Here is an 18,672-nt window from a genome sequence, read left to right on the forward strand (position 1 = left end):
TAATAACTCATAATTGGTATATGCTGTAATTACATGCTAGTGACAATAAAATCAAAATGATGGGCACCAAGAGAATAGCAGCAAATGGATGTCAGCACTGATATCCTTCCTCCAGTGAATAATACAGCTAATGTGCATGAACAGTCACATCTGCAGAGTATGAATAAGGCTAGATTTTGGTTGAAAGCAAAGATTAATGTTTGGTTTTGCAGCTATTTAGGCCTCTTGTTGCTGTTCGATAAAGCACCAGGACCCATTTTTTGAGGTGTGGAGTGCTTATTTGTTTGCAATGTGTTCTTAGCAGCCTTTGTAACTTTGTGGTTAGAAAAAAAAAATCTTATCATGACACATTTTGCACAAATAACATTGGTCGGTGTCAGCTGCATCACATCCAAATTCTGATAGCAAACTGTTACCTTTCAGTACATGTCATTTCTAACCTCTACTTCTTGTTCGTTTTTATCTCTCCTCTCTATTTTCTGTATAGGATTTCAAGAAAAATCCTTTTGTAATTAGGTTCGTGCACTAGAAATCCTTTTTGTTCTCCATTTCTACATTGGCTCCCTTCTGCCACAACAGTGAAACCAACCACTGAGGTGAAAGCAATCATCTAAAAAGCACTCAGCGAGGTCAGAAACTTGATCATGTTTCAACCAGCACACACTCATTACAAATGCAGCATACGTCTTCATTAATGGCAAGTAATCAAATCTCTCCTATGTATAGAAAGACGAGCTAAGGTACGTCTGATTAACTGAGCACAGGATGGAAGGGAGGCGACCGGGAGGGTCTCCAGGCTCGTTTAACAGCAGAAAGACGCCGACACTTTGGTCTCAGATGGGTTGTGTTAATCACGACCTTACATTTGCTCATCATAATTCACTTTTATAGTGTCTGGGATAGATCGGCAAGCCAATGGACAAGCAACAATAGGGATTTGAAAAAGCTCTCACAATTACACCAAAAATTCCTTTAAATTTCCAAGCACTCCTCCAAGCAGTTGGTGAATGCAATACCAGGTCCTTTGTGCAGGGTCTTTTGTTGGAGGCTGATATTTCAAGCATCTCTGCCCAGATCAATATCTGCTATCATCAAGAGAATAACTGAGCATGCCAAATAGAGCGGGGCCAGATGACAATGTAAAAGTCAAGTTGTCCCATTGAATGGGGTAATGATGGGTGTTTTGAATCGAAGGCTTAAACACGTGCTTTGTAATGTGTCTGGGAAAATGTGAGTGATGTGTTGATGTCGTTGTTTTGCATTAATATAAGGTAGATTATAAAATACTAGAAACAAACAAATCTCTAAGGTCATTATTTATGTAGCAGGCAAGATGTGCAACATGATTAGAAACCTCAGGTAAAATGTCACCTGACTGGCTCACTGTGAGGGGTGTAATGTTTTGACCAAGTTAATTTTGTAAGAAGTGCAAGATTTATGTGGATGCTGTCATGTAGTTCCACAATTAAAATCGTGAACTGGAGCCTTAAAATGAACTGTGGCTTTCATCATTAACTACGGCTTGTGTATGTTATTTACACTTGTTTCTTCACAGAAATATTCACCTTATTCAGCCCCGCCCACTTTTACAACAGAGGTATTTCCGTTTTGTCTTAGGACTTCCAGTGAGGGGTGTTTTCGGTATAGAACAATGGAGGATATTACATGGGTAAAAACAAAAACCTTTTTGAAAAGCTCAACGGGTCATAACAGAGTGGGAAGATGACATGAAAAAGAGGCCCTCGATTATTTTTAACTAATTTGTGTTGTCGCTCGGCATGGATGGTTTGGCTATGAGGAAATACGAGCTCCGTGCCGCATAGCGGTGCGGAGCTTGTATAAAAGCACAATCAAGTTAAAATACTACCCGACAAGTAGTACCACCGTAATGCCAAGATTACGGTATGATAATATACGCATGGTGTTATTTCATGCAGTGCTTGGTTGTATCAAACACCAGAAAATGAATAAATTAGATAGCAGCTAACGCTATAAACACAGCTTACCCGTTTGTCTCACTAGCATCCGCCGTGGCGTCTTTAACGGAGCATTGTAGCTCAAATATTTCTCTGGGTAAATATCCAGTGGTGTGGGGTTTTTCTCCATAAAATCAAAAGAACAGACATAGGAACATTTGGGTGGATTTTTTAAATTCAGCGCCTTTAGCCAGCACTGGAGATCCACGACTTTCAATGGAGGAGGGAACAAGTTAAATGCTGGTCCACAGCACTTAGATATCTACTTTCTATTTTCAAAGCATCATTCTGAAAGTGACAGTTTCCTCTTTTTCCAGTTGTTATGGCACCCAAGAACTGAACAATTAATGCTGCTCATGTTTGGACACTTCTAGCATACTGTGTTCCCATGTAACTAATCATCAGACGCAGTGGCAAGCTGGAAGTTGCTTGACAAAATGGAGTCGCCCACCCTGACTTCCTGAATAAGGTGAATAGAGCAATTATAGAAAATAAACAGAAATTTTAACTGATTTCTTGAACAAAAACACTTGATTGATCCTTGTTTTGCAGCTGTATTCACACATGCTCCTTATCACAAATAATTAGGGGGGTGATTTGTCTCTTTTTTTGTTTCATGGTGGTTTGGCAATCCATTCAAATTAGAAATTACATTTTATGTTTTTCTTGAGAGAATCTCCTGCATATTTGTTCTGCTCAAAGTAAATTGTGCATTTGAGCTTCCAGCTGTGTTGTTGTCCATGTCTGTTGAGGGACTTCACAGCAGGAGACCCTTCAGCATCACGGTACTAATTTGATTTATGTGTTGGTGAATTGCTAATGCATTGTTCGAAGGGGTGTATTTCTCATCGGAAATAAATGAATTTCAAACATTTGGCAGAATAAGTGTACTTTGCATTTTGAAAAAAGTCCAGGGCGATTAAGCATTTTTTAATGCCATTAGAAATTGTGCAACATAAACACTGTACACACTTTAACATCATCAAACAGCATCAAAACACTGTTTTAATTTGCTTACTGCTGGCAACAGTAAGTGTAGTCTTTCTAGCCTGCAGTAACGGTGAAGGGGAAGGTTAGTATGCAGAACTTGTGAAGGCTGATTGCATTCTCATGCAGTGAAGAGCTTGAGGCAGAACCTTCATTGACACATTAGGCAACCTTTGTATTCCCCTTAGAAACTGTTCATATATGTGGCTTGATTGTTAAATTCATGTTTGTTTGCCACCAAAAAAAAAAAAAAAAAAAAAAAGCAGAGGCTATTTACATTCCCCAAGTTTCCATTTTTCCTCTGGCTGGAGCCACACAGAAAGCAGTGAAGGCTCGACGCACCACTCTGGCGCCTACAGTCAGACACTTGTGTTCACATTCTTATCAGTCAACATCATGGCATATGAATATATGTATACAGACCAATGTTTGTCTCTGTTAATGTATTTTTTTCCACAAGGTTTTAGATTAGGGCCATGTTGACAGTGTTTAGGATTCACAACATTGTCTTATTGGTGGCTTTAATTAACGCACAGGCAATTTCCTTCACTGCGTTTCAGGGCATTAGCCAAAGGAAACACCCAAATTATCTCAAATCAGCAAGCACAACATGTGTTTGTGCTGTGTACAACCCATCTGCCTCTGGAATCCACAGTATATGTCAGAATGAACAAGAATACTGCTGTTAACCATTTGTCCATGGGAACAAATTCCTTCCCTCATCAGTACTGTAGAATATGTTAAACTAAGTTACAGGAATATACTGTAGGTGTTCTGTTTGATGCAACATTTGATTTTGAGCATCACGTTAACAAACGTAGTGTGCTTTCATACTCAGTTGTTTGGTTTGGAATTTTTCAGTTTAGTAAAGCATTTTTGTGCATGATTCAGGCTTTTGGACCACTTTCAGGAAATTCCAGCAAAATAGGTTGTCATCACTAGGGATGGGTATTGATAAGATTTTGTCTATCGGTGCCATTATCGATCCGATTCCTTATCGATTCCCTTATCAATACCTCTTGTGAATTTTCTGTGTACTAAAAGTAGGCTTTATCGGTTTTCTATGTCAACATTTTACTGAGTCTTAAAGTAAATAAATATGAAATCTGGTCGCTGGATCCTTGATCTCTGGACATAAATAAAAATAAACAATATCTGTAGTTTTTGTCAAAAGCATTTCCTTTCAGAGCAAAACAGAGGACGAGTCTCGTTTCTTTCTCACAACAAGACAGGAGTCCCAGTTAGTGACTTTAATCTGCACAAAAGTGACTCATGATTGTCATATTTTAATGGTTTTGAGAGGGGTTAAGAAGCAGAGTTGCCGCTTCGGAAAAGCATTGAAGCAAAGAACCAATTAAGCATTGAGTTGGAGCACTTTGCTCATTGCTTCAAGCTTCAAAGCAAAGCCGCACTGTATGTATACAGTTTTGTTGAGACCAATAAAGTGAGTGATGACTAGGGTTGGGTATTGGGAACCGGTTCTTTTTGGGTATCGTTAAAATTAAATTTGTTAAAATCGTTAAAATTATTCGATCCACCAACATCAATAGCCTTTTTGCTTAACGATTCCCTTATTGGTTTTTCAGAGTGGCCGTTGTTTTTGGGGGTGTTTGTCAGGAAAATGATCATTTCTCGGTCGCTGGATCCTTGATCTCTGGACATAAATAAAAATAAACAATATCTGTAGTTTTTGTCAAAAGCATTTCCTTTCAGACATTTTGGCATTATTGTCTCACTATACCTCTGAGTTGAGCTCAGCTGGCTGATGCACGTCAGTGCAGGACGTTTCATTTTGGGAGGAAAAATACGTTTTGATCGATTGCAGTTTATTGTTTGTATTACAACGTTTGGAAAGAGGTATCATTTGAATTAAATGGTGATTCACTTTGAATATATTAATTCCGACCAGACTCTGTCTCTCAGCAGAGAGCCGCACAGTGTTTGGAGCGGTACAAACGGAACAGAGGACAAGTCTCGTTTCTTTCTTGCAACAAGACAGGAGTCCCAGTTAGTGACTTTAATCTGCACAAAAGTGACTCACGATTGTCATATTTTAATGGTTTTGAGAGGGGTTAAGAAGCAGAGTTGCCGCTTTGGAAAAACATCGAAGCAAAGAACCAATGAAGCAGTGAGTCGGAGCACTGTTTCATTGCTTCAGAGCAATAATTTTAACGATTTTAACAAATTTAACAAATTTAATTTTAACGATACCCATAAAGAACCGGTTCCCGATACCCAACCCTAGTCATCACTCACTTTATTGGTCTCACACAAAACTGTATTCCCATGATTTACTGGATAATCTGCAGCTGTCTCCTCCTTTCATGATTACAACAGCGGTTTTCACACAACCATGTTGGTAAACTGAAATTCATTTTCAGATTGCTCAGAGCAGGTAGCTCAGTGGGATAGGAGTTGGGTTCATATCCCGGACATGCTGTACATGTCTGTGTCCTAAGACAAGACACTTCTTCTGCATGGTCTGAGTCCACCCAGCAGTAATTAGGTACCTCGGCTGTGGAGGTAACCTGCAGTGGACTGACATGCTCCAGAAAGAGTTGCACTTTCATCCACTTCATGCTTCATTATCTAGGGATAAGCTCTGGCCTATATCAGGGCCTATGTGTGACCTACATTTTTCTTTTGATGCGCATTGTGCTTGAACTGTTGTCACTGGTAGTAATACCGTCGTAATACTATTACAACAGCATCTAAATTACTGAAAAAATGAACTATTTAAATAAAGTTTATTATTAATACAAAGACTAATGATAATGTGACTTAGCAAACAATAGAAAAATTTATCTAAATAACATCTTGAATGGATTATAATGCCCAGCTAGCCTGAAAGTACATGAAGATCACACAAGAAGGAAGAAAAAGTTTTAGCTTGGTACAAATGGATGGAAAAACAAATGAAAGGATAATGAAGTAATTGGAAAAAATGGAGAGTTGCAATTAACTCAGAAAACAAGAGTCAAACACAGCGTCACCTGGACATGGTCATGACAGAATTGACCCAGACATTGAAACACAGTGACATATATGAACAAACACAAATAACTGTCATACATTTTATTAAGATCAGACAAGCAAGCCAAAAACCATGGAATGGATGCATGTTAGTATGGATAGAGTGACTTCTGATTTGACAGGACTTTATTGCAAAATGTTTTACATTTTACTGTATAAGTAAGTAAGTAAAATGATGTATCTCTTGTATGCTAAATATGTTGTTAAGTTTTGCTAAAATGGGTCTAATTTGTGTTCTGTCAAATCTAATCATTTCATATTATGGTTGAGTAAATTTGAAAATAAAATTGTGTGAAAACTATAACCATTGTGTTATTTATACATGCACACTGTTAAAGTGCTACAGAAGTTCTATAATTTTATTTATTTATATAGTGCTAAATCACAACATAGGTCACCCCAAGACCCTTCACAAGGGTAATAAATAAAATAGTTTTATTATTAGTTTATTATTTTATTATTAGTTGACATTTTACTGTCCAGAAACTGTGACAAGCCACTATCAGAACATGTATTACCAGTTTACAAGTGACTGAGACAAGTCATTTCCAAAGCCCAAGATGATGTTCTTTGCTGGTCTTGTCCACAAATCAAAGATATTCAGTTTACTGTGAGAAAGGAGTAAGGAAAGCAGTACAGAAAAGTGGCAAGTGTTACATTTAAGAAACTGAAATCAGAAAATTGAGATTTAAAGAAATTAATTAGTGAATATGATTAATCATTTATCAAATAGTGCCAATAATTAATAGTCAATTAAAAATTCTCATGCGGGGGAAAATGCAATGAAAATGTGAATTCACAACAAAATGCATTAGAAAATGCAGAGAATTACATCAATAAAATTAAAAGGCTGTGTTCAAATTTTTTAATATTTTATGCACTGATAGTAATCTAAGCAGCCAAGGGCATGGTGGCCTCAAGTAAAAATGTGTGGTTTTGGACTTTTACCATTTTGCATCTAACTCTTTAGTGATTAATGGATTAATTATTGTAGGCTCTTGTTTACACCACTCATAATTTTGTTCTCCCAAAACATTTAAAAAATATTCAGACAATAATGAATGTAACAGCAGTTCTTAATTTGATTATACATACAAGGTGAGATCAAATCTGTGCATACAAACATGCCATAAACATAGACTATTGAGGTTTAAAAAAGAACAGTATTACAGTAGACAGGATAACAGAACAGCTCATGAAATGCTTTGTGTTATAATAGCATAAACATCAGGTCTACGTATTATCTAATATAATGCAATGGTCAAATACCCTCGGCTGTATGAGCATTGTTTTCTTTATAATTTGCAGTTGCTTAATTGGTATCCCACAGCAAAATGTGTGTGTGTGTGTGTGTGTGTGTATATATATCTATATATATATATATAGATATATATATAGATATAGATATATATATATATATAGATAGATAGGTAGTAGTTATTTACATTAATTATTAATATTATCCTATTGTTTTATGTACAATTTGTACACATTCAATCAAGCCCCTCTATTTTGACGTGAGAATTCACAAGGACTACAATGGAAATAAGCATTTATGCTTTATTGTGTTATCATGTGTCACTGATACATTCACTTCTGTATGTTTATATTGATTTTGCAGAATAAACTCAATCAGTCAGTCATAAACAATATTTTATTACATTTTAATAGAGTCTGCAGGAGGGCGTGCATGTGCGAATTCATAACTTTTGATGAGCGGAATTTAGCTTTGAGTTAGCGGAACTTAGCATGCACGCTGACGTCTGAGAGATGTCTTGTATATCACTCCAGAGGTGTTATCAGGTTACAAAAACAGCATTTTCAGTTTTTGAAGTGTTTTGTTGGTAGCTTTTACAATTATGTGAGAAAGATGTTATATTTACACACAAACAAAGTGAAGTTAGCAGCTAGCTTGACCAGCCAGTGACATCATCACATTAACATCCGCCCTGATGTCGTGTAAATCACTCCAGCAGTATATCAGGTTACAAAAACAGTGTTTTCAGTTTTAGAAGTGTTATTTCTCGCTAGCTTTTACATAATCTATGAGAAATGTGTTTTTAATTACACAGAAATGAAGCAGTTTTGGAGCGCCAGAGAGAGACCAGTGACGTTACGGTGCTGCTCTACTCTGATTGGCTGTACACCTGCCCCTAAAAAAACAAAAAAACACAAAAAAAAATGGATTGGCATGATTCATAGCATAAAATATGAACAGAATGTGACTTTTTAACTTCTTAAAATAGGTCAAGGTTGGCAGCTTTGAATTTGTCCAATGTCTGTGTCCAAGATTGTTCCCTGTGAATTTGAACACTCTGGCATTAATAGGACTGGACTTATGCTGAGAGATGGGCGACAGGACCCAAAGCCTTTACAATAGCCCATGTCCATGTTTGATGGCCTCGGGTAAAATGGTGTGTGTTGTTTTGATGTAGTTTAATTATAGAGTCAAACCTTTCAAATGGTTGTTTTTTCTGTAACATTCATTATGCTTTTAAAAGATAGTTTTACAGGAGTTAGTTAGCTTTCTGTCTTATCATTCCTAAGAGACGTGTCACATCATTTGTGTGTTATATGCTGTTAATGAGGAAGAATAAGTTCAATGTGATGTATATAGGAGAACCAGGTACGTTTGAATTAGCTCAAAACTCATCTTCCTCTTGCACTGACCTTTTTTTATAGGTTGTCCAAAGAGGAAAGGAATTACTTTTGTCCTACTTTTAACCTTCAATTGTAGGAAAAGCTCTAATCTAATATGTCTATAAATAGGGTGTACGTTGATTTAGATTCACTAAACTACACCAATGTTTTATTAGCATATAAATGGTTTCAGTTTGACAGCCTGTAGTTGAAATGCAATTACTATTTTTCCCATCATCGAATCTTATCAAACAGTGCTGCATTTGCTGTGAGGGACATGGCATTGACATTATCACAGGAGGGAAACATGATGTTGGCAAGTTCACCATTTATTTGCAGCAGGAACAGATTGCAGCATGAAAGCACAATCCGTTTGAGTGATCGCACCAATACAAATGTGGTCTTAGTTCTGGGCTGTCGATACCGTCATGCTCAGCTGAAAGATAAGTTCCTCCATGATGGAGCCGCATGCTCTCTGCTGCTCTGCGTGCTGTGGTAGGGCTGTATCAGGACAGTCTGTGAGTAATACCACGCGTTGGCTCTCATTGCAGCCGATTACTTATCTATTGATTGAAGCCAGCGTTGTGCAGATGGATGCTTCGAATGTGACAAGTGCTTTAAGAATCCTGAAACCTAATGCTCCTTAATGTCACTCTGGGTCCATGTTAAGTAATGTCCCACCTCTAAGTCACCGGGATTCACTGACAGTCAATCTCGACCACGGAAAAGGAATCCATCTTGACTGGTTGTCTTCAGGCCAAAAGATCTATGGCCGCAATTACACGTAGCCACTCCTTGCTGCAGCTGGTAAGCTGTAATAAATAGCTTTAAGAACTGTGAAAATCCTTTAAATACACTCCCCACCCCCACCTTTCTCTTCTGCATGACAGTCGGGACAAGCAATGTATTCCCAGTGTTCGTTGGAAGCAGCCTGTGAGATGTCTGCTGCTTATCACCTTCACTTAAGCTGCTGGGAGATTCGGTCACACTCAGATTTGGTACACACCCACACAAACAAAATATTTGGCCAACAATTTTATTGTTCATGCAGGCAGGGGATAAAAAACAGTGCAGTGCCGCACTGGGTGCTTGTCCTGTTGATAGTTTGGTTCACATGAAAATGTTCCTCAAGACACCATGCTTACCTCTCTGATGTACTGCTGTGATTGGACTAAATGTACTGTTTTCATATGAAACCAAGCCTTCTCAGATTTCCTTTGCTAGGATCTGGAAAGTGTTCATCACTGCTAAAGCCTGGGTCCAACCGAATAATAAGCCATGAATAATGAGCCATGCATGGGTGTGCAGTGATTATTCGAAGAATGACCCACGTTTTCATCTATCACGTATCCACTACTAGGGCACCACTATGTGCCTCTCTGTACCTCGCATGTGCCATGGAGCAGCCTCTAGTGAGCCACGACTGACCAGTCATTAGAGCCTCGAATGGCTCGTATCAGCCACACTAAGCCACATATGTGCCACACTTGTTTCCTCATGGAGCAGGAAAGAGAAGAAAAAAGCGTCCAGATTAAATAGTCTTCTTTGATTCCAGAAGCGATTAGAGGTGTTTCCAGCATCCAAGGTTTGGCAGAAAATGATTATAATCCACTACAAAATAATTATTTTATATACAGCGTCCGGAGCACAGAGCAGCTGGAATTGTGCATGCAAAAGGGCAGCCGCTCCAAAAGCTTCTCAGGTCCTGCGTAGCTGCCAGGCGCTGGGATGATGGGCTTTTATCAGCCTCGTAAGCACCACGCACATGCCTCTAAAATCCTCATTAGTCGTCGTAGTAACTCGTACACAAACTGCCCCACGCTGTTGTTGCTAAATTTTGAACATCTTGAAATTAGCACCACGCTCAGAGAGGAGCCTTGTTAACTGAAGATAATGCCTCTAAGAGCCACTCAGAGCCACGAAACGCCCACAATAGTTGAATAAACCCTCTCGTAGCAAAAAAAAAAAAAAAGGCTCATTATTCAGCCTTCATTATTTGGTGGGACCAGGGCTTAACTATCAACCAGTGCTCAGCCAGTTATTTGCATAATCACAAGTGTTAAAGGCTGACACACCCACAAGGATATTAAAATGAGTTGACTCATCTCGTAAGGCAGAATTTTTACTTTAAGCAGTACAGGGGCCTGAAATGTACAAATCCAGCAGCTGAAGAAATAACTCATTGCTGCACAGTTTGCAATCATCAGAAATTTATGGAGTCCATTATTTTAGGACTTGGCTGAATTTCAGATGTAACTAGAAAGGCATGCTTGAGAGTCAATCCACCAAAGGGACAGAAAAAAAGTCCAGCTTTCAACTCGTCTCATTGTTGCTCAGGGTCGCAACAACTGATGATTTATGGAGATCTGGCACAAATTGTATGGCAGATACCCTTCCTGACATAATTCCAGATGTATAGGGTGACCAAGAAAAAAAAAAAACCCAGAACCCATAAAATTGTAAGGAATCCTACAAAGGTCCAAATCCTACTTACACTTCAGTCTGTGTACGATCTTGGTCGCTTTTTATAAAAGTCATATTCTTTCAAAATTATGCTCCAAATGTCATGATTTGTTGGCAAAATAGGCCTCCAGGCAGTCTGTCTTTTCCTTGGTTGACCAAGACATGTTGGGAAAGATGATTGGAACAATAGACACAGACCGAAGTTTAAGTCCAGCAAATTTCTTGAAATTTGTAGGATTGTTGTAACTTGTACAATTTTTATGGGTTCTGCTTTTTTTGAGGGGGAGTGACCATGCATATGCAGAGTAGGGAGTAAGTGGCCTTGAACCTACATTGTTTGTTGAGAGGCAGGCACACTACTACTGCACAATCATCTTAGACTACTCAAAAATGTGTTAAAAATCGTGGGCATATTATTTGATATTTACCACTCTTTTCTTGTTTTCAGAGCACATTGTATTGTTGCATGCACTGCAAACCTTTGCATACCTTTGTGTAAAAACATGGTCAGATAAGGGAAACTGACATTGTGATATTCCACTGGAGAAATCATCATCATACCATCTGTTAATTGCTTTGGGTGCTTCAACTTCAGAATCATTTTACATTCCTCTGACAACAACACCCAGAACAACGAGATTTGTGTGCTTCAGTCTCACCTGAGCAACACACTTGATTACATTTTGGTACCTCCATGACTGCTTTGTTATTTTTTGTTGCTCCTGAATATTTATGGTTTGACAGCAGGCATGGGCCATTGAAGGATTTTGACGCTATGCTGTCCTTTTCCAAAAATACTGCGGTACACATAGATTCTGCATACGTATACTGAACAAACCCTCTGTGATGTCACTCGTAGGTTTTCTGAAGAGTGGTTATGAAGCTGAAATGTGGCAGCTCTGAATGTCATTGTTTTAGTAGTGCTTAACGCTGTCTAACATTGGCCAACCCATCAATGACCAATACCAACGTAACCTTGCCGCGCCAAATGAAGCTAGAGCATGCCCCCATCTCAGAGTTACCAAACAAGTTAAAGCTAATGGGCTAACCTTGGTTCGGGCGTTTTATCAGCACATTTTTGTTGTCTGGATGGTGTTTTGAATGTGGGTAATAAAATTATGACAAGTTTATTGCCTGAGTAAATGTGCAATAACAGTGGAGGTCACACCAGCAAGCTATGGATACCTGCTAACAGTGCTAACATACAAATTAAATAACAGGAAAATTTAGCTCAGTGGAAATACTGTAGCAGATTTCTTTGATGGTCTGTTCATGCTACTGACCACACAACAAGCTACATTATCTTAGATATTTGTAATAAAATGCTCAGAAAGGACAGACAAAGTCGGTCCACAACAATTAACACCTGCTAGCGACTTCTGCTAGCTGGGCTCTGGGCAAGTCTCATCAGCCATTTTTGTACCAGGCTGTAAACATTTATATTTTTGCTGTAAAGATGGGCATTTTAACAAGTGCTTTACAAAACAAAAATACAAAAATAATAATAATAACACACACATGAAAACCACACTATTACTAGTTCATGAAAAGTAAAATAATTTAAAATAAATTCCATCAAAGCAGAATTAAGACACTAAGCACCTTAAGACTCATTTCCCACCGTCAAAAATTGTAGGCAGCTGAGAAAAGGTGTGTTAGTGATCGAGATTAAAAAATGTCAACAGAACTTGACTGCCTAATCTCAGCCTGCACTTTGTTCCACCACAGCCACAGGTCACAGAATGCAAACGATTGATTTCTTCCTAGCCTTAGGGACACATAGCAGACCAGCCCCCTATGATCTCAAGACGTACTTATGGCCGAATCAAATCGGCCGTATAAGATGCATTCAGCAGTGCAAAATCTTATAATCGCCACCATATGAACAGGCAACCAATGGACAGATGCCAGCACTGGGGTTATGTGATCAAACCTTCACGTTTGAGTCAAAACATAAGCAGCTGACATTCAAGGAACTGCAAGATTTGCCACTAACCAGGTTTGCCTCATTTAAAAGGACCAGAGGATGGGGCTTGGGTACTGTGTTGACCACCTCCCTGGAAACATTATTTCACTGTTGATACAGATAGTATTTCTTTTTTTCCCTCTCTCTCTCTTTCTTACTTTCTCTCTCTCTCTCTCTCATAATCCCAATGACAACATATTAATCAGAATTATTTGTAATTCTTTTGGTTTCTCCACCTGTCGGCTACTTATTATCTATCAGTTATTGTTACTTTGAATTGTAAATATTTGTATGTGTATTCTGTTTTAATTGTTTTCCTGTCATGATTTATTTATTTTGGTATGTTGTGTAAAGACCACACAACATACCAAAATAAATAAATCATCTGTCTGTTTCTATGTTACTGGGACTACAGATGGAAAAGAGCATCTTGCTATAATCTGTCATATTTACATGTAACAATGTTCATTAATATGCATTGTCCCATTTCAATATATATATATATATATATATATATATATATATATTTTTTTTTTTTTTTTCCCCCCCAAAGCAAAGCCTCACAGAGCAGCATGTTGTTTAATTGAAAAACAAACAAACAAAATAATAATAATCCATTCTCTGCTCATCGGTCAGAGATAAATTTCCAACAGCAGATTTGAGAGACCTCACATGACAAGTGTAATGCATTTTGTTGAGCAGTTTACTGACTGGCATTTGCACTTTGAATCCTGTCAACAACGAATGTCAGAGGGGCAGAAAAAACACACCCTCAGAAATCAGTAGGCTCATGAGCTGTGTTAGCTATCTCGTTAGGGAGATTAAGATATTTATTTGAATAAAGTACAACTCCCTACCTAGTTCATGATGTTGGTAATTTCAAAATTCAGAAAAGAGAAAGGGGCAGTGTGGTCCACTCTTTAAAAACACACTTTGTTATTAGGAGGCTTTCTGCCTTAATACTGCAGGTGTGTGCGTGTGTATTTGTATGACAGACATGTTTTCTCAAACTCATTTGGCTATGATATGCAGCTTGTGTCTGTATACTATGATATCACTCAGGAATGATTCGGTGTGATTGGATGCAAATCTTTGTTAAATCTAGACATTTGTTTTTCATGATAATTACAATAAGCCAAAAAAGGGGTTGCTTATAGTTCAAATGGGGACATTCATCCGTTATACCGCCTTGCACTATCAGACATGGCTTTGTTTTTAATGTTGCAAAGTGAACATTCCTGTGACCAGTTTGGCGAGAGTCTCATGCCAACCTTTGAAGTTTTACAAGCTTTTGAAGACATGGAATTAGCAGCGAAACAAACTTAATTCAACCGATTTAAAAAGTTAAAATAGAGACAGTTGTCTTATTACTTTAAAAACAATTTAAATTTGTAATGGTTGATTGTTTCACCTCCTGTAGCAACACAAACTTCAGTGACCAAACCCTGTAGAATGACGTCAGGTTTGTTTAGAGAACTCTCTATGATATAGCTGAGCAGCAAATCTCTGTTTTGGCTCCATGGCATGTTCAAACTATGGTGTACTCAGAAACCGCTAATCGGCCCATGGATATTTGACAGGTGACCAAGTTCTGTTTTTGCTAAATGTCTTTACACAAATTTAACTCTGTTATAGATTTCATTTTCATTTTTTCTTCCTCAGTATCAAATAGATTGAGATTGTACAATAATGATTTTTTATTGTAATATATCTTTTTGTGTTATTCTGTTTTGTTTCTCAATAACATCGTATTGTTGTGAACAGCACATGTTCAGAGTTGTGCATTCTTACTTTGCCAGCTCTTTACCCTTTATTAAATCTTCTAATTCAAGCATTATTAATTTTCAGACATTTCTCACAGAAATTCAAAGGCAGAGGATTTTTTTTTTTTAAATCAAACATCAAAGAAGCTCATTTTCATGCATCAGCCCTTCGGCATAGAACACACAACAGGATTTCTGTTGGTTCAGGATGTTATTGCTTTCTTGTCTGTTTTTTATTTTTGGCAAGATTACAATTTCTTTCGTTCTCACAATTTTGCTCACTCGATGGCGCTTTTCATTTGCACTTTACCACAGCACAAGGACAAGCTCCCCCTGAGATTGACTAGTCTTCACTTAACCACAAGCCTGAAAATAGCTGGACACTGCGGCCTGTCTGGGAAAGAATACAGTGATAACTGAATATCCTGCTGAACTAGACCATTTGCCATCTCCACTCCCATTTACCATAGATTCGCCTTGATGATTTCCTGCTGAAAATCAATGATTCACTCACTTTCTGAATAGCAGTTCCTCTGAGGGTGTTGGCTCGGTTCTCCCAGTGGCAATGATTTCAATCACGAGGTGTGCGAAGTCTCAGGCCTTTCACAATAGAATGGACCACTCTGTAATAAATTGGACAAATAAGTAATTTCTGTGTAGAAGATGGATTTAAATTGATTCATGTTGCGACCTCTCACCACATGTACATTCCCAGATGCTGCGTGCACAGTGCTGTGCAAACAGCCGACACACACAAGCACTCAACTGTTCTGCAGGTGCAATGACCGACAATGTTTTATTTGAGAATGCTCAGATGTTGAGGCTCTTTGAACCAGAGCATACAACAAATACTAAAGGGTATTCTTACATACATACAGACACCTAACAACGTCGACCTTTATCAGGTTAATGCCTGCATTTGCGGTAGCTGTTGGTTGGGAGGGATAAAGGAATAGGGAGAAAATACCACATTTCTTCCATGACTGTGACAGAAGGTTTGTCTGTCAAAGCTTCTGCAAAATTGCCAATAGATTTGGAATGAGTTTCTGAAATGCTGCATTGTTTTGATTGAAATTATTCATCCCAGTAGCACACTTGTCTCATTAATATTTACCAAATGTTCTGCTTGTTAACATCGCATCAACAGCACTTATTCTGATGAATTTACAAAATGCAGATATCGTTTTTGTTTTTTTTTAAATCCACAGCTAAAAGTTGTACTGCTAAGTGTTTTTTTTTTCCTATTTCCGAGTGCTGGTAAGCGTTAGGATTCAGAGCATTTATATTGGGCATTGATCTGTTTATTATCTTTTTATTTCTGACTGCACAGTAAATTAAAATGTGCTGAAGCCTGCTTAAAATCCAATAAACTCTCGTATCCATCTCAACATGGCAGAGAAAATAATAGCGCATGTGTCTGAGATGTTCATCTAAAAGGCAAATGCAATTAATTTGACAACTAAAGGGTGCCATGTAATGTTGTTTTAATCCTGTAAAACCACTACAGCTACTTTAATCCCATATTACCATTCAAATGAGAATACACTCGTCTTCTTTCCTGATGAACAACATGTCTCGCATATGTTCATACTCTCTAAAGCTTGGATGTGTCTTGGAGTAGTACATCCACTTTTGACTGTGATGGCAGAAATCTTGCAAAATGTCTAGCAGCAATATTTGGATTTGGAGAAGGATTAGCAATGTAAATGGCCGTAGCTTTTGGACAGACACATTAAAATGACCGGAGAAACTCTACACTGTGTTTTCAGTTTTGACCAATTAGTTCACGTTGTTGCAAAAAGTAGATTTAAGCTCTTAGTCTTTGACTCTGCAGAAATTTTGTTGCAGTCCTGTTTTTTTTTCCTCCTTTAAATTAATGGAGGTCTTGCTGCTCCAAGCCAGGTGGAAGCAGAGCAGTAATAAATGTGGTCCAATATATCATCCACAGCACATTACAGGGAAGCTGGGGGTGATTATTCATGCCGGCAGGGGCATGAACAGACCTTTCAGAGGTTCATGGGCTCAAACTTTGAAAAGGGCGTTTCCCTCATCTTTCTCAACAGGGTAGGTAGAGTCTCCCCTCCTTTGCTTTCATTCCGTTGGCTTTAAACTCTTAGTGATTGCAGTGAAAATCTTCAACATCCACCTGGATAATTGAAATTTGCCATTTCTTTTAGCTGATTGCTTGATTAATCTGAATTGTTTTTATGTGTATTTGTCAAGGGCCTTTAGTTTGTTGTCGCCCACTTACTGTAATCACCATTGAATTCTTTAACCTTAATCATCAGTGGCAAACACTGCAGCTTGTAATTTGTAGTGTTTACGTTGCATTGTTAGCTCTTCAAATCGTGATCATACAGACCATTCGATTAGGCTTCACTGAGTCTTAAGTCCCAAAATTAGCTTCTCAGATGCATGTAATCAACACCGTATTCACAGGGAATCAACATTTTTTTCATCATCAGCGACATTCTTGGGCTCGATTACATGCATCAGTTTTGCAGGCATTTAGTTGAGGGCTGTGAAATAATGGCATTGTGAGCAGCAGGACTGGTTGGTCATGGTAGATGAGGCGTTGTGTTTCGAGCAGCTTGCCTTTTCTCTGTTTGTGACTGTCACAGCATACACACAGACAGTTGAGGCACAACAGCTGGCCCAAATGCGTGTTGGGTAGGATCAGCCTGGCCCAGTCACAGCACATCAATAGGCACATGCGTTAGCTGACGCTAAACTGCACTCGCCTAGCAGGTGTCATGGGCACAGCCCCAGCACAGGTGAGAGGAAAATAGGCAATCTGTCTTTTTTAGTGGAGGAGTAGTAGTAGGGGTGCAGGGGTGCCACTGGACATCAGAACTCTGATCCTTCACAACAAAGAACAAAAGGATCCTTTTACACAATGGCGAACATTCATAAGCTCAAGCAGCAGCATTTCTCTGAAGCACCTGCAGGGAGCAGACAGGCGTTTTCAGTTTGATTTTCAGCCTGAGTCACACTGGGTGCCTCACTTATGACTAGATTTCATATCACAGGCATATTTTTCCTCTTTCATAGGGAAGCATATAGAAATATTAAGCTCCCTTATTCAGCTTATTCAGTCTTGTTTGTTCATGGCTTTTTTCCTCTCTTAAATTGTGCCAAAATTTACAGCAGGTTTGTGTCATCACTGCTTGTCAGAGAGACAAAGAGAGCTGTATGAGTGTTTCTTTAAACCAGATTCTCACATCATTTGATTCAGCCTTGTTGTATCAGCTTAGCCACACACACACACACACACACACACACACACACACACACACACACACACACACACACACACACACACACACACACACACACACACACACACACACACACACACACACACTGTTTAAAAATGTATGTTGGTTGCTAAATGCCAGCAATGGAGTGTGCAGTGTGGTGCATACCACACTGTATTTAGATATAGAACAAAATGAAAATGCAAGTGGAGCAAAATAAACTACAAAATAATGTCATAAATTGTATAAAAAATGAGATATTAAAGTACTTTTGTTTAAAAAAAAAAAAATATTATTATACTGCACCGCCACATTCATTGAAAAGATGCATCATAAAATTCAAAGTTAGAAAGTGTTTTTGACGTAGGGATGCACCAATCAACAATTTTTCACTTCCGATCCAATCGCGATACCTGCATTTGGATATCTGCCGATACCGGTACTTTTCTGATCCGATACCAGAGCTCTGTTTGCTTTAATATTATTATCATTATTGTTGATTTTATAATTATATATATGGACTTAATGAGTGACAAACAGTACTCTTCATCAATCTGGCTCCAACTTTCTCTGATTGCTGTTGCCAG

The 18,672-nt window shown here is 38.3% G+C and overlaps 1 protein-coding gene across 5 annotated transcripts in view; it reads left to right on the forward strand.

Annotated features, from left to right (window-relative positions):
- Positions 1 to 18,672, forward strand: part of unc5a (unc-5 netrin receptor A) — a 566,462-nt gene that overhangs the window by 237,453 nt on the left and 310,337 nt on the right. The gene's annotated exons all lie outside the window — the stretch shown is intronic.

The sequence above is a fragment of the Thalassophryne amazonica genome, chromosome 11 (genome assembly GCF_902500255.1).
Source record: "Thalassophryne amazonica chromosome 11, fThaAma1.1, whole genome shotgun sequence".
NCBI lineage: Eukaryota > Metazoa > Chordata > Actinopteri > Batrachoidiformes > Batrachoididae > Thalassophryne > Thalassophryne amazonica.